This window comes from Octopus bimaculoides, chromosome 2 (assembly GCF_001194135.2).
Source record: "Octopus bimaculoides isolate UCB-OBI-ISO-001 chromosome 2, ASM119413v2, whole genome shotgun sequence".
Taxonomy (NCBI): domain Eukaryota; kingdom Metazoa; phylum Mollusca; class Cephalopoda; order Octopoda; family Octopodidae; genus Octopus; species Octopus bimaculoides.
The window spans coordinates 125,104,026-125,116,628 of NC_068982.1; the positions used below are offsets into that span (position 1 = coordinate 125,104,026).

General features: G+C 35.6%; 1 protein-coding gene across 1 annotated transcript in view; it reads left to right on the forward strand.

Annotated features, from left to right (window-relative positions):
- LOC106879127 (sulfhydryl oxidase 1) overlaps positions 1 to 12,603 on the forward strand; it is an 80,919-nt gene that overhangs the window by 806 nt on the left and 67,510 nt on the right. The window lies entirely within an intron of this gene.

Sequence of the window (12,603 nt, forward strand, 5' to 3'; positions counted from 1 at the left end):
TAATGTTCGTGTTTATTAAATTGTTGTGTGTGTGTGTGTCTATGAAAATTAACTTATTTCATATTGTAATTGAAGATTTTAGTTAAACGTTCAACCGAAGATTTTTAATGAACTATCAAATATGTTCTGTATGTGAATGTGTGTTTACATAAAGAAACAAAACAAAATAAAACACGAAATTCTTCATTATAATCAATCGAACGGGATCTTTGGTCAGCTGTTTGGAAAAACGCTTTCCTCTTGTGAAATGTTTAGGAATTCGATTAAAAATGTTATTTTTTTAAGAAAGACCCTACTGGTAATTCTATTTTTATACTTTAGGAAAAATTCCAAAATGCCATTGGTTCGCTATTGGAAATGAACCCTTAGGAAATGATGCCCACGAGTGCTCGTGAAAACACCCTAATTCAACAGTGTATGGTTATGTTTATCGGTTTGAGTAGTTCTCTATTTTCCTGAACATTATACGTTGTAAATTCTATCAGCTCTCCATATATTGAGCTCCTCCTGTCTCCTGGCATAATCTTATTCGCATCTAGGATACATTGGACGAAAATAAATTGAATATGGTACTTGACTGGTACTTTATTTTATCAACTATCATCGAAACGATGAAAGGCAAAAGTTGATTGTAAAAAAGGCCGTTAACTAAATACCATTGTGTATTTTGTCCGATTCTGCTAAACCGATTATTTTTAATCCAAAGTTAACGGAATATGATTGCATACCTTTCCTTGCTAATATATATATTTATATTTTATCAAACCGTTCTATTATTTGCCGCTATCAAATTCTTGTCCCATTTTATCAAATTATTTTTCTTGTGTTAACCAATGATAAGTTACCAATATTTAAGGAACTAAATAATGTTCCATGTCTGCAGCTATCAATACACCGTAAATTATTAAGTAGAATTGATTGAAGTAACAGAAAGGGAATGTAACGTTTGAGAATGCCCTTCGCATGAAAATAGTTAGTTACTGAGTAAATAGGATTGTTCGAAGTATTACGTTTTCCTTACCTCATTCACCACACACGCATACACATCTTATTGTATTATTTATTACTGTGAGACTATTGACTATGGACAGTAAAAGCTGTTTTCTTTATACCAGCTAAACAGGAACTGTCATGAGAATATATATTTATTTACTCACTTACTACACATAGTAATGAATATTCTGTAACGGTATTCCTTTCTTCATTTCACACCGAAATGTATACTGTTTTTATAAAAGCTCGTTAACTGATATTTGGAAACAACTGGGAGCTAGGTTATCACCGATCCTGGAAATATGTACAGTCTTTTCATATCTCAATATTATTAAGGATAAAAATGAATATTTTAAAATTAAAAAAAATAAACAAACTAAACTCCTCCGGCAGAATATTGATTGGTTCAATTAAAAATATTTTATTTTATCAAAATTTTGTTATCCTACTACATCTTGTTTATCACCGATCACAAAATACTGTGCACTAACCAACAAAACCAAGGTTTGCATTGACTTTTAAGAAACTATATTGCTGGTTTTATAATATTTAGTCAATTTGCAAAACAGCAGGACACCAATAACATTTAGTCCACAATAGAGTTGGAGTGAGAAATTGTATACTTAAATGTTTTCTACCTGTGTCAATCAATATTGTGAGTGAACTTGGTTGAGGGAAAGTGACAGAAATCGGGGTGGGGGTGTAAGTGTATATAAGTATGTATATGAGTGTATGCATATAAATGTACTAATGTATGTAAGTGTGTATGAGTATGCATCTAGGTGTACTGATGTAAGTGTATGTGTACATAAGTGTGTGTATGTATATATGTATGCATGTTTGTATTTAGATGTGTGTGTATGTAAGTCTGATCAGCCCAAATGGCTCTTGTCATATGGAAATGTAGTCTTTTCCAAGATCTCCAGATAGTGTACTGTTCATGATTCTCTTGGTCTGATGTAGGAGTCTGGCCCCTTTTCCAAACATGCAGTGTCAAACATTGCCACTTCCATGCTTGACTATTGAGTTCATACATTCTGAGAGAAATTCTTGTCTTGAATGTCACTGAACATGTAGATTAAAGTTTAATTTATCCAACCAGAATACTTTTGACCTGTCTTACGATATCTGATTCTTGTGCTCCTGGGTCAACTGAGTACAGGTATGCTGATTTTTCACAGAAACCTTTTCTCTTTTTCTCTATTTTTTTTTCTTTTCCATGTACATGTAATATCTCACAAGCCCAGGCTGCTTTAGCTGAGTTTGAAACAACACACTAGAAATACCACACCAATCTACTTGTGATATTTCAGCTGAATCTTATTCAAAATGTCAATGAGGATCATTTTTTGTTATTCATTGACATATAGTTGATTTATTTGTCCATATTTTCAGTAGATTTTGTGGTTTCCACAATTAATTATTGTCAGAATAGCCACCAGTTTTATTAAAGATATATCCATGGCATGATTAACAACAGTTACTAGACATCCTAAATTCAATAACTCCATCTCAGAAAGTCCATTTCAGCTTATGTAGTTGAACAATTCTTACTTCTGCCTCTGATGAGTTTTTTTTTGTTTATTTATCACAATAGATCTTAGAAAAATGTAATCAAGTGCTTATTAAATACTTCATCTTACATTCTATGGTGTTGTGAGAGTATATCATTATTTAAAATCCCCATTCCATGCTGGTAAGGGTTGGTTGGTTTGATAGGATCCAATGGGTTCAAGGACTGCATCATTCACCAGAGTCTGCTTTGGCATGGTTTCTATGGCTGGATGCCCTTCCTAATGCCGGTCACTTTATAGTGTATACTATTTTTTTTTAATTTTTTATGCCCTCAGCACTAGTGAAGTTACTATGCAGCTTATAAGACTACAAATCCTAAGGGAGCAGCTTTATGCTAGGAGAGGAGTGGTAAAAGTATGAGAGAAGGGGCCAGAGCAGAACAGGTTTGTTGTTGCAGAGGAACTGTATATCTATAGATTTTTAGTTAGCACTATGTAAAGACAGATGTGAACACTTTGTATATACAATATCAGAACAAAGAAGGATTAATTAGACTTCCCTTAATCTTGGATTGAGATTTCCTCAGCAACTGTGCATCCTCTTTAACTGTCCATGGTGAGAAAGGCACAATTACTAAGTGCTTAGGGAAACTGAATCGATCAGTTTGCATAGATAATGAATTCTTGGCTGCAAATTTAATAGATTAGTCTCCCACTCTCTCTCCTTTTCCTGCACTTCCCTCAGGTTGGGTAACCATGTATCTCCTTTACAGCAGTGCATCTGTTTCTGTCTTCATTCTCTCTCTCCCTCTCTCTCTCTCTCCCTCTCTCTCTCTCTCTCTCTCTCTCTCTGGTCAGGTAACCTCGTCTACAGCAAGACACCTGTTTCTGTCTCTTTGTATCACTATAACCTTTCATCATCTGACACAAGATCATCTCCTCCAATGCCCCCTCCCCTCTCAAAAGAGATTATTTTTATCTTGCAATTACTTGGTGATGCTGTCAGTGCTGGTGCCACTTAAAAGTACCCAGTCCACACTGTAAAGTGGTTGGCATTTGGAAGGGCATCCAGCTGTAAAGAACCTTGCCAAAACTGACCTCACCTGTGTATGTGCCACGTAAAAAGCACTAAGTCCACTCTGTTGAGTGGTTGGTGTTAGGAAGGGCACCCAGCTGTAAAAATCTTGCCAAAACAGTTACAGAAGTCTGGTTCAGGCTTCTGCCTGGCCGACTCCTGTCAAACTGTCCCACCCATGCAATTATGGAAGGCAGACATTAAGCGATGATGATGATGACTGTTCCTTGAACTGTTGTGTTCCCAACACAAGATTAAAACCAGTCTGGCTGATTCCTCTTTTTCCTTTTCTATCCATGAATATATCATATATAAGAACAGAGTGTTTTACATTTGCTTGTACATACAATGTTGACAAAAAGCTTCTTGACATATTTTGAACATTGAAAGAAAAACACTGTTAACACATCAGGACTGTATTAACATTAAAAAGAGAAGATTTTTAAAATGTTATTAAATTGAAGTTAATTTTTATGGTTATATAATACTGTCAGTAATTAATTGCTATATGCTAATTAAAATTTTCATATTTGAACTTGCATCATTTAAAAAAAATGTAGAAAATTCTTTTTTCATTTGTATGTAGTTTGAATCTTAATTGATTAGATAAATGGAAATAATTAATGTTTAATTATCAGTGTACTGCTACCTAGTTACAACAAAATGTCAGTCACATTTAGAAAATACCTTTGTTAGATAATGAAGGAAAGAAAAAAAGCAACTCAGTATTGTATACTCTTTGCCAGCGATGGTTACAGAAAGAGTTCAGTGTAATTTCTGAAGGAGTAACAGAAGACTAGGGCTTTAATGCAACAGGTATAGTGGGTGCACCCATGACATAAAGCTGATGGAGTTCTTAGATGGCTCACTAGAAGTAGCAAGGTAAATTGCTCTCTGTTGATTTTTGCCAACTATGACTTAGTCCATTGAATTTCCATCGGATTGGATTAGTGTGCAAGTGGCTGAGTATCCCTCTGACATGAGTAACTTTAATGCAATTCTCAGGCAGAATCAGCATAACATAGTGTGTGATAAGGCTGTACTATTGAACTACAGGTGCAGTCTATCCAACAAGCTACTACACTGTCACAGTTTCTGTCTGTCTAGTTTCATTCAATTTGTATGAGTTCATCCAAGAGCAGTGGTAAAATACAATTGCCCAAGATGTTGTAATCGAACCCAGGACCTTGTGATTGTAAAGTGAGCTTCTTAACCATTCAGCCATGCTGCATCTACTAGAATTAGCAGAAGGCAACTATATGCATGAAACATGTAATGTTCTATGGTGATATATGGTAGTATTGAAATTGCAAAGTCTGCATTGACTGAAGAAAAATTAATCTGTTTGAGATTAATTGATGGGCTAACATGTAAGCTGAAAAAGTAATATAATAAACATTTAATAGCCAGCATAAGAGTGGCTGTATTGACTCTGAATATATAATGCAGCTGCTGGGTGAAAAAGTTTTGGCACAGTTTTTTATGGTTGGATGCCCTTCCTAGCACCAACCACACCATACCACAAGGTAGACTGAGTGCTTTTTATGTGGCACCAGCACAGGTAAGGTCAGCTTTGGCATGGCTTTTTTACAACTGGGTGCCTTTCCAAATTCCAGCCATTTTATAATATGGAATGGATGCTTTTTATGTGGCACCAGCACTGGCAGGGTCACCAAGTAACTTGCAAGACAAAAGATCTTTGAGAGGGGAGGGAGTATTAGAGGAGGTGATCTTGTGTCAGATGATGAGAATGTGACAGAGAGACAGAAACAGTTGTCTTGCTGTAGAGGAGATACATGGTTACCCAGCCAGAGAGAGAGAGAGAGAGTGATCAGAGACTTGTTATACTAATCTTCCTTGCAGTCTGACTTTTAAACAACCTAATTCTGAACATCTAATCCATTCCAGTATACAAAATTGGTTGTTAAAACAATGTTTATACATCATGTTCTCTCTCTCTCTCTGATTAAGATAATTATCGGCTATGTTGAATACACTAATATATCATTATTATACACTGATATATTTAGACTAATTGTACTCATCTAAGTTGCTATAGTCACAGTGGTTCAGCCATTGTACTCTATAGCCTTCTTGAGGTTCCTGTTGTATTCAATAACATTCTTGGTATTTCAAGACTAACCCTTTATTAAATCCACAGGGGTAGATTGTTCTCATTTTGTTGTCCACGACTAGGGTATTCTATTAGTCATTCTCTTACTTTTGATACCACTTTCTTGTTCCATTTAATTCAGTATATATATATATATATACATATACACACACACACTTACATGTATATGTGTGTGTGTGTGTGCACAAATACATGTATGTATAAATTGAGTGACCCAGGAATAAAACTCATTTTAAACCAATAGGTATACATCAGCATTTAATCCTTAATACATATATTTACTATCCCATGAAATCTCTGAGTTCCTTGTGAGTCTTGGAGAGAAGTTTACATTCATTTCTACATATCTGCAAAGTTTCAATCCTGTGTCATGTCAGCTTTGAGACCCAATATTGTGAAATGCATTGTAATTTCTTTTTCCAAGGATTTATATAACCTGTTTACATTCTTTCCCTCTTCACATGCCTTGCCTATAGATATCACCTATCATGAACCTCTTTGTCAGAATCTGAACTTCCTTGACTTTTTTTTTTCTTTTTGTAAAGAGAAGATACAGCAGTAATTTTCTATTGTCTTCTGGATTATTTAAAATTTACCTTACTTGTCTCTTGCACTCTCAAGCTTACCCTTGAAACATAGAATGTATTTGACCCTCAAGTAAGAGGACTAGTTCACATAGCACCAGGGTGTGTCGACATACTGGTGGGTTTGTGTGATGAAGGTCTAGGTGCCAGCCCTCCTCTGAATAATGTATGCTTGGCCAGAAGACCATCTTCTGTTAGTTGATCCATAACTAAAGCTCTTGACAGGTACTACCATCCTGGGACAGAACAGATGTAGGAGTAGTGGTGAATAAGGAATAGATCCTTTCTCCCTAAAACCTCTGAACTCCTGAGCTGGATGTCTTGCCCAGAACTATCATTAACGTTACATGACCAAAACATCTTTGTGATCATCATCATTTTCAACATCCACTTTTCTATGCTTTCATGCGTCAGATGGAGTTTCAGGCCATATTTCTATAGAATATCGGAAATGAACAACATTCACTTACACCAATCATGTAAAGTCAAGACAAACACAAAAACAAACACACACACACACACACACGATGGACTTCTTTCAGTTTCTTTCTACTGAATCCACTCACAAGGCTTTGGTTGATCCAGGGCTATAGTAGAAGACACTTGCCATTGATGCCATGTGGTTGGGAAGCAAATTCCTTACTACACAGCCATGCTTACATCTATAAAACAAAGTAATGATATTACACAATCAATGTGGTGGTATTTCCTTCTGTAGCATTCTAATACTTTTAATGCCTAAATGTTTACTCAGCTCACTTACAATCAACATATCTTTGTGTTGTTAAACTAGCATTCTACTAATGGTTTGTGGTAGGCCTGCTTAATCACAGTGCTGACCTGGAGATAATCAAAAATAACCTGTCTCCTAAATTTCCGTTGCTCAACTGACAAATTATACTCTACTCATTGTTCTTTTGTGAACATATTCTCACATTTTGTGTATGAACACATTGTCCACTTATAGAGCATTAAGTAGTTTCTTCTTATAGTCTACTAATCTTGGTGCCAAAATAATTGAATGAATTCAGTGAATTATATCCAGGATTTCCATACTGTACTGACATAGTTTAGCAAAGCTTGCAGTCTACTATTTATATCTTATGCTCAAAACCAATCAAATTTTAGAGTTGTTTAATGACTTGCAGGTAGCAATTGTTCATCTTTCTAAAAAAAAGTTCTGTGCATGAAAATTATAGGTTAATGTTATGTATTGTCAAAACAAATTTGTTTTTTCATCCCACATGTGGTTCATTTTAGTATTAAAATTATTAAGGCGGTTTTTGTGCATAGTGAAAGATCAGTAATAATTTCAATAGCAGACTACAAACTGAAGTTGTCTTTTTATTTTCCTTCGCATCACTTAAATCACATACATATAAAGCATAGAATAAATGGGTTTTCATAGACATATTGGCTATGTTCCTACTATAACTGGTTGATATACTGTGTTTAAAAGAAAACTGAACACTGTAATGATTATTAATCAATGTATTAATACTTGGAGGAGGGAGTTAACAATTTTATTGCTGTTGCTACTAATTTGAACCTTTTCCATGAAGCAGAAGATTTAGATGTACTACCTTGCCAGAAATTACCTCTTTTATCTGGATAATTATAAAGCTCCAAGCTGTAGTTTAGCTTCATCACTTAACGTTAAATGTACATATAGCTTAATTATGCTTAAAGAATCTAGTTCAGTTGCACACAGTGATAACTAGTCTGCCAAGTGGATGCTACATAGAAATAGCAACCAAATCTTTCTGAAATCACACCCTGCCATCTTAACAAAAAACAGTAAATAAATAAATAAAAATAATGAAATTAAATATACAGGTGTGACTCTGTGGTAAGAAGTTTGCTTTCCAACTATATGGTTCCAGGTTCAGCCCCACTGCATGGCACCTTGGGTAAATGTTTTATACTATAGCCTTGGGCAAACCAATGCCTTGTGAGTGGATTTGGTAGAGGGAAATTGAACGAAATCTGTTGCGTGTGTGTATTTTTGTCTGTGTTTGCCCCCCACCACCACTTGACCAACTGGTATTGGTGTGTTTATGTTCCTGTAACTTAGCAGTTCAGCAAAAGAGACCAATAGAATAAGTACCAGGCTTAAAAATATAAAAGTACTGATGTCAATTCATTTAACTAAAGAATTCTTCAAGGCAGTGCCCCAGCATGGCTGCAGTCTAATAACTGAAACAAATAAAAGATAAAAAAATACATAGGACACGTAGTCATAGTTTCAGTAGTCCTTGAAAAAAGATTAGGTGGTCATTGCTGGAATATTTTTGTCTATTGGTCTGTTAGACAAGACGTTATTTTAGAGCTAATCAACAGCCACAGTTAATTTGAAAAAGAACTACAGAAGCAGCTGCTAAGTTCAGGAAATTTTCAATTGCTTTTATTAATCTAACTCGCATTGTAATGTAGATTTCCAGCCTAACTTATCAATAAATGAGGACACAAGAAAAGAAAAGGCAGATGCAGGAACATTCTTTGCTTGAAAATGAAATGGTAAAGTCAGTGTTAACACAAAATAGCAGTAAGATATTTTAATTAATTAATTGATTAGAATTACACCCATAGTTAGTATCAGTAGCATATCAAGGTTTCTTTTATAGACAGACAATTTCACCCTACTCCCCTTGCAGACATCCTATTAATTGATAATGCATAATGAGCAAGAAGTAATTCTATGTCTGTGGTAATTGGCTTCTCATCTAACCCAATGGCTATGCCTTTAGTTTGGGGAAAGGATCATTACCATAATGGTAAATTCTAGTGGTTAGGGTGTTGCACTTATGATCACAAGATTGTGGTTTCAGTTTTCAGACTGGGTTGTGCATTGTTTTTGTAAAACACTTCATTTTACATTGCTCCAGTCCACTCAGCTGTCAATGAGTGACCCTGCAATGGACTAGCATTCCTTTCAGGGGCAATGTTATTATCTCGGTCATTTATACAACATGTAAACTTGGTAACTGGCCCTATGACTTGAGGTGGTAGTGTCCAAAGACTTATTTTTGCTGCTCAATAAAGACAGAAGGGAAGACAACCCTGAAATTTTAATTAAATTCTATGTTTAATTAAGTTTTGGGGAGTTGTCTTCCCCTTGCCCTTCTTGAGTGGACATAATTATCAAGTTAATGATTACTTAAAGGGTATAGACCTTCTTCGGTCATGAATGACCATGGAATTGCACCTAGAAAGTTACTCTCTGAGGCACAAGTCAGGGCAAGGTTGTTTATAGAAGACCAGCAGTCACCCACGTATACCAGCCTCCCCTTTCTACACCACTGATATTATCCAAGAGAAGGACAAAGGCCGATACAGCTTGGCACCGGTGATGTTGCAAGTCATTTCTACAGCTGAGTGAACTGGAGCAACGTGAAACAAAGTGTCTTGCTCAAGAACACAACACAGAGCCCAGTCTGAATTCACTATGCTCGAACCACTGAGCCATGTGCCTTCACAATGATTACTTATCCTCATCACAATTGTAATTTTAAGATTTCTCAACATACTTTACCAAATACTTTATCAATAAAGGAGTATCTTCAATCAAACTAGGTTATCTATTATATACTGTACTCTGTCATCATCACCAATAAACGTTGTTTTACGGTCCTCATTTCCATGTTTGCATGGGTCAGGCAGAATTCACTGAAGCAGATTTTCTGTGGCTTGATGCCCTTCTGTCCCCAACCCTCACTCACCGGTTTCCAGGTAAGGTAAATATTTCTCCATGGCCTGATGTGTTTTCAGGGAAGATTGAAAAACGAAGGACACCACTTGTATGAGAGTGACATTTATTTACAACTGTCACACATTGTGAAGACAAAAGGGACACTTGTACAAAGACACTCTCATACCTGCAAGTCTCACACACACACACACATATATATATACATACACTCCACACACACACATGCATGCATGCGTGTGCAAAAGGCATCTTCTAGTTTTCATCTTCCAAATCCACTAACAAGGCTTTGGTCAGCCTGAGGCTATAGTAGATGACCCGTGTCCTCGGTACCATGCAGTAGGACTGAACCTGAAACTATGTGATCGAGAAGAAAACTTCTGAACCACACAACCATGTCTGTGTCTATTGTTACAAAGTAATTATGCCAAAACCTTTCTGACAACTTTTGTAAACACAGAGCAATTCTCCAAATATTTCTAATAGCATTTTAACATTGCCCCTCTCTCTCTCATTCTTTTTTTATTATTTTGTAATAGGGATCACTGCTAGTGTCTGGTTCTGTTTGCATAATTTTCTTTTCTTTTTTTTCTTTTACAGATTACTCAGTCAAATGTAATGCTTATTTATTCACATTGTTTTGAATTAACCATGCATGATCTTGTAGCTTTGAGATTTTGATGATGTGGCTATTTATTTTCAGGCTTGTAGGGTAGGTGTGAGTGGCCAGATCTGGCCAGTTCAAACATAAGACACTGAGAATATTTGATCTGGATATATCCAGATTAAATGCAAAACAGTTGAATATGCCAGCATGGAAAAGTAGACAAAATGATGCAGTTATGTTGATAATGATATCTGGTTCATTTTTAGAAGACTCCTACACTTTCAGTTTTCTATAATAGTTATTAAACAAACAACAAACCAGTCCTGCAATGTCAGTGGAGTCCTCAATGCTAATTATTATATATCTTCATTATGTAACTCCCTATATCATCGTCAAAATCTTTAATAAGTTGTTAAATTCTGTTGTTAAACAACTTCACAGCTTCAAGTATCATGTTATTAAACTCCTCAGTTGGCACATATATAATCTTACATAATTACTTAAGTCTATAATGTCCAGCAGTTTTAATTATATCGACTGTACTATTATCTTCTTTTATCTTTTACTCGTTTCTATGATTGGATTGTAGCCATGCTGGGTCACTACTTTGAAATGTTGAATCTAAAAATTGACCCCAGTGCTTGTGTTTTAAGTTTGGTACTTATTCTGTTGGCGTTTTTACCAAACTGCTAACTTACATTGATGTAAACAAACCAACACCAGTTGTGAAGTGATGCAGGGGGAGGGTCAAACAAAGATATATATATATATAAATAAATATATATAAATCTAATATCAATATATTATAAATTAACTATCAACAAAAATAATTGGTAAGCTCACTCAAAAAATCATCACCAAAATAGCAGAAAAAAACGACAGTGAAGGTATGTAGACTCTTCAAGAATTGATCCTTTTGATTATATTAATAATGATAAAGGAGTTACGACGCAAAAACGTATATATTCAAATGAACATATTTATCTTCAATATATATTTCAGTATAAAGAATTCATTAAGAGACTTAATAAATCAAAATTCCTTTACACATCTTCAGAAAAAATAAATATAACACCAGAAAACTACATTCGTTTAAAAAATACAAACCGTTCATGGCAAAAAAATTTCACAATTATATATATATATATATATATATATATATATTATATATATATATATATACTTGTGTGTGTGTGTGTGTATACATACATTAACTTCAGAGGCATATAGTATATACACACATACATATATATGTATATATGGTTGTCTACTCGTAACAGAAGAAGACCAGAACTGACCATTGCCCATGCAAAATATCAGCAGTACTGGTGCATAACGATATTGCACCACAGTTGATGGCACCTTCCTACTTGGCTGAGGATCTGAAAGTCACCTCACCGGCATTTGCACAACCTAAAATTTTTAGTCCAATAAGGTTTGTACAGCACCTGACTGAACCTTTCCACCTGATTGGCATGATCAGGGCAAGATATCCAGTGCCAATATTGGTTGTAGGCTCAGGAATATGGGAGAAGTATGATCTCAAGTGCATGCAAAAGATCCCCGAAATGCTCAATGTCATTCCCTGCACATCTGGTTTTGTGTCAGAGTTAGCTTACTGAGGAGTGCCTTACTGCCAATAGTCTTCCAGCACACTGGACACCAGCCCAGAATTTCTGAGGGCCCATACTATTGATAGATAGCCGTTGAACCTATAGGGCTTTCCTATAAGGTGTTATCCACCCCTGATTGGGACTCTCCCGTATGACATGTACGCATGCTCAGTGACTTGCTTTAACAGTTGCAATCAGCTGAATGCACATTGCCAGTGACATTTGACATAATTACCCACACTCTGTGGTCAGGATTCTTTTTTTGGTTTGATGTCAGTATTGAAGGGATTACCAGACACCGGACAATACAGTGAGAGCAGCTTTCACTCACATTGTGGTATTCAATGCTGTGTACGTGTCTGTCGTGGTAAAATATG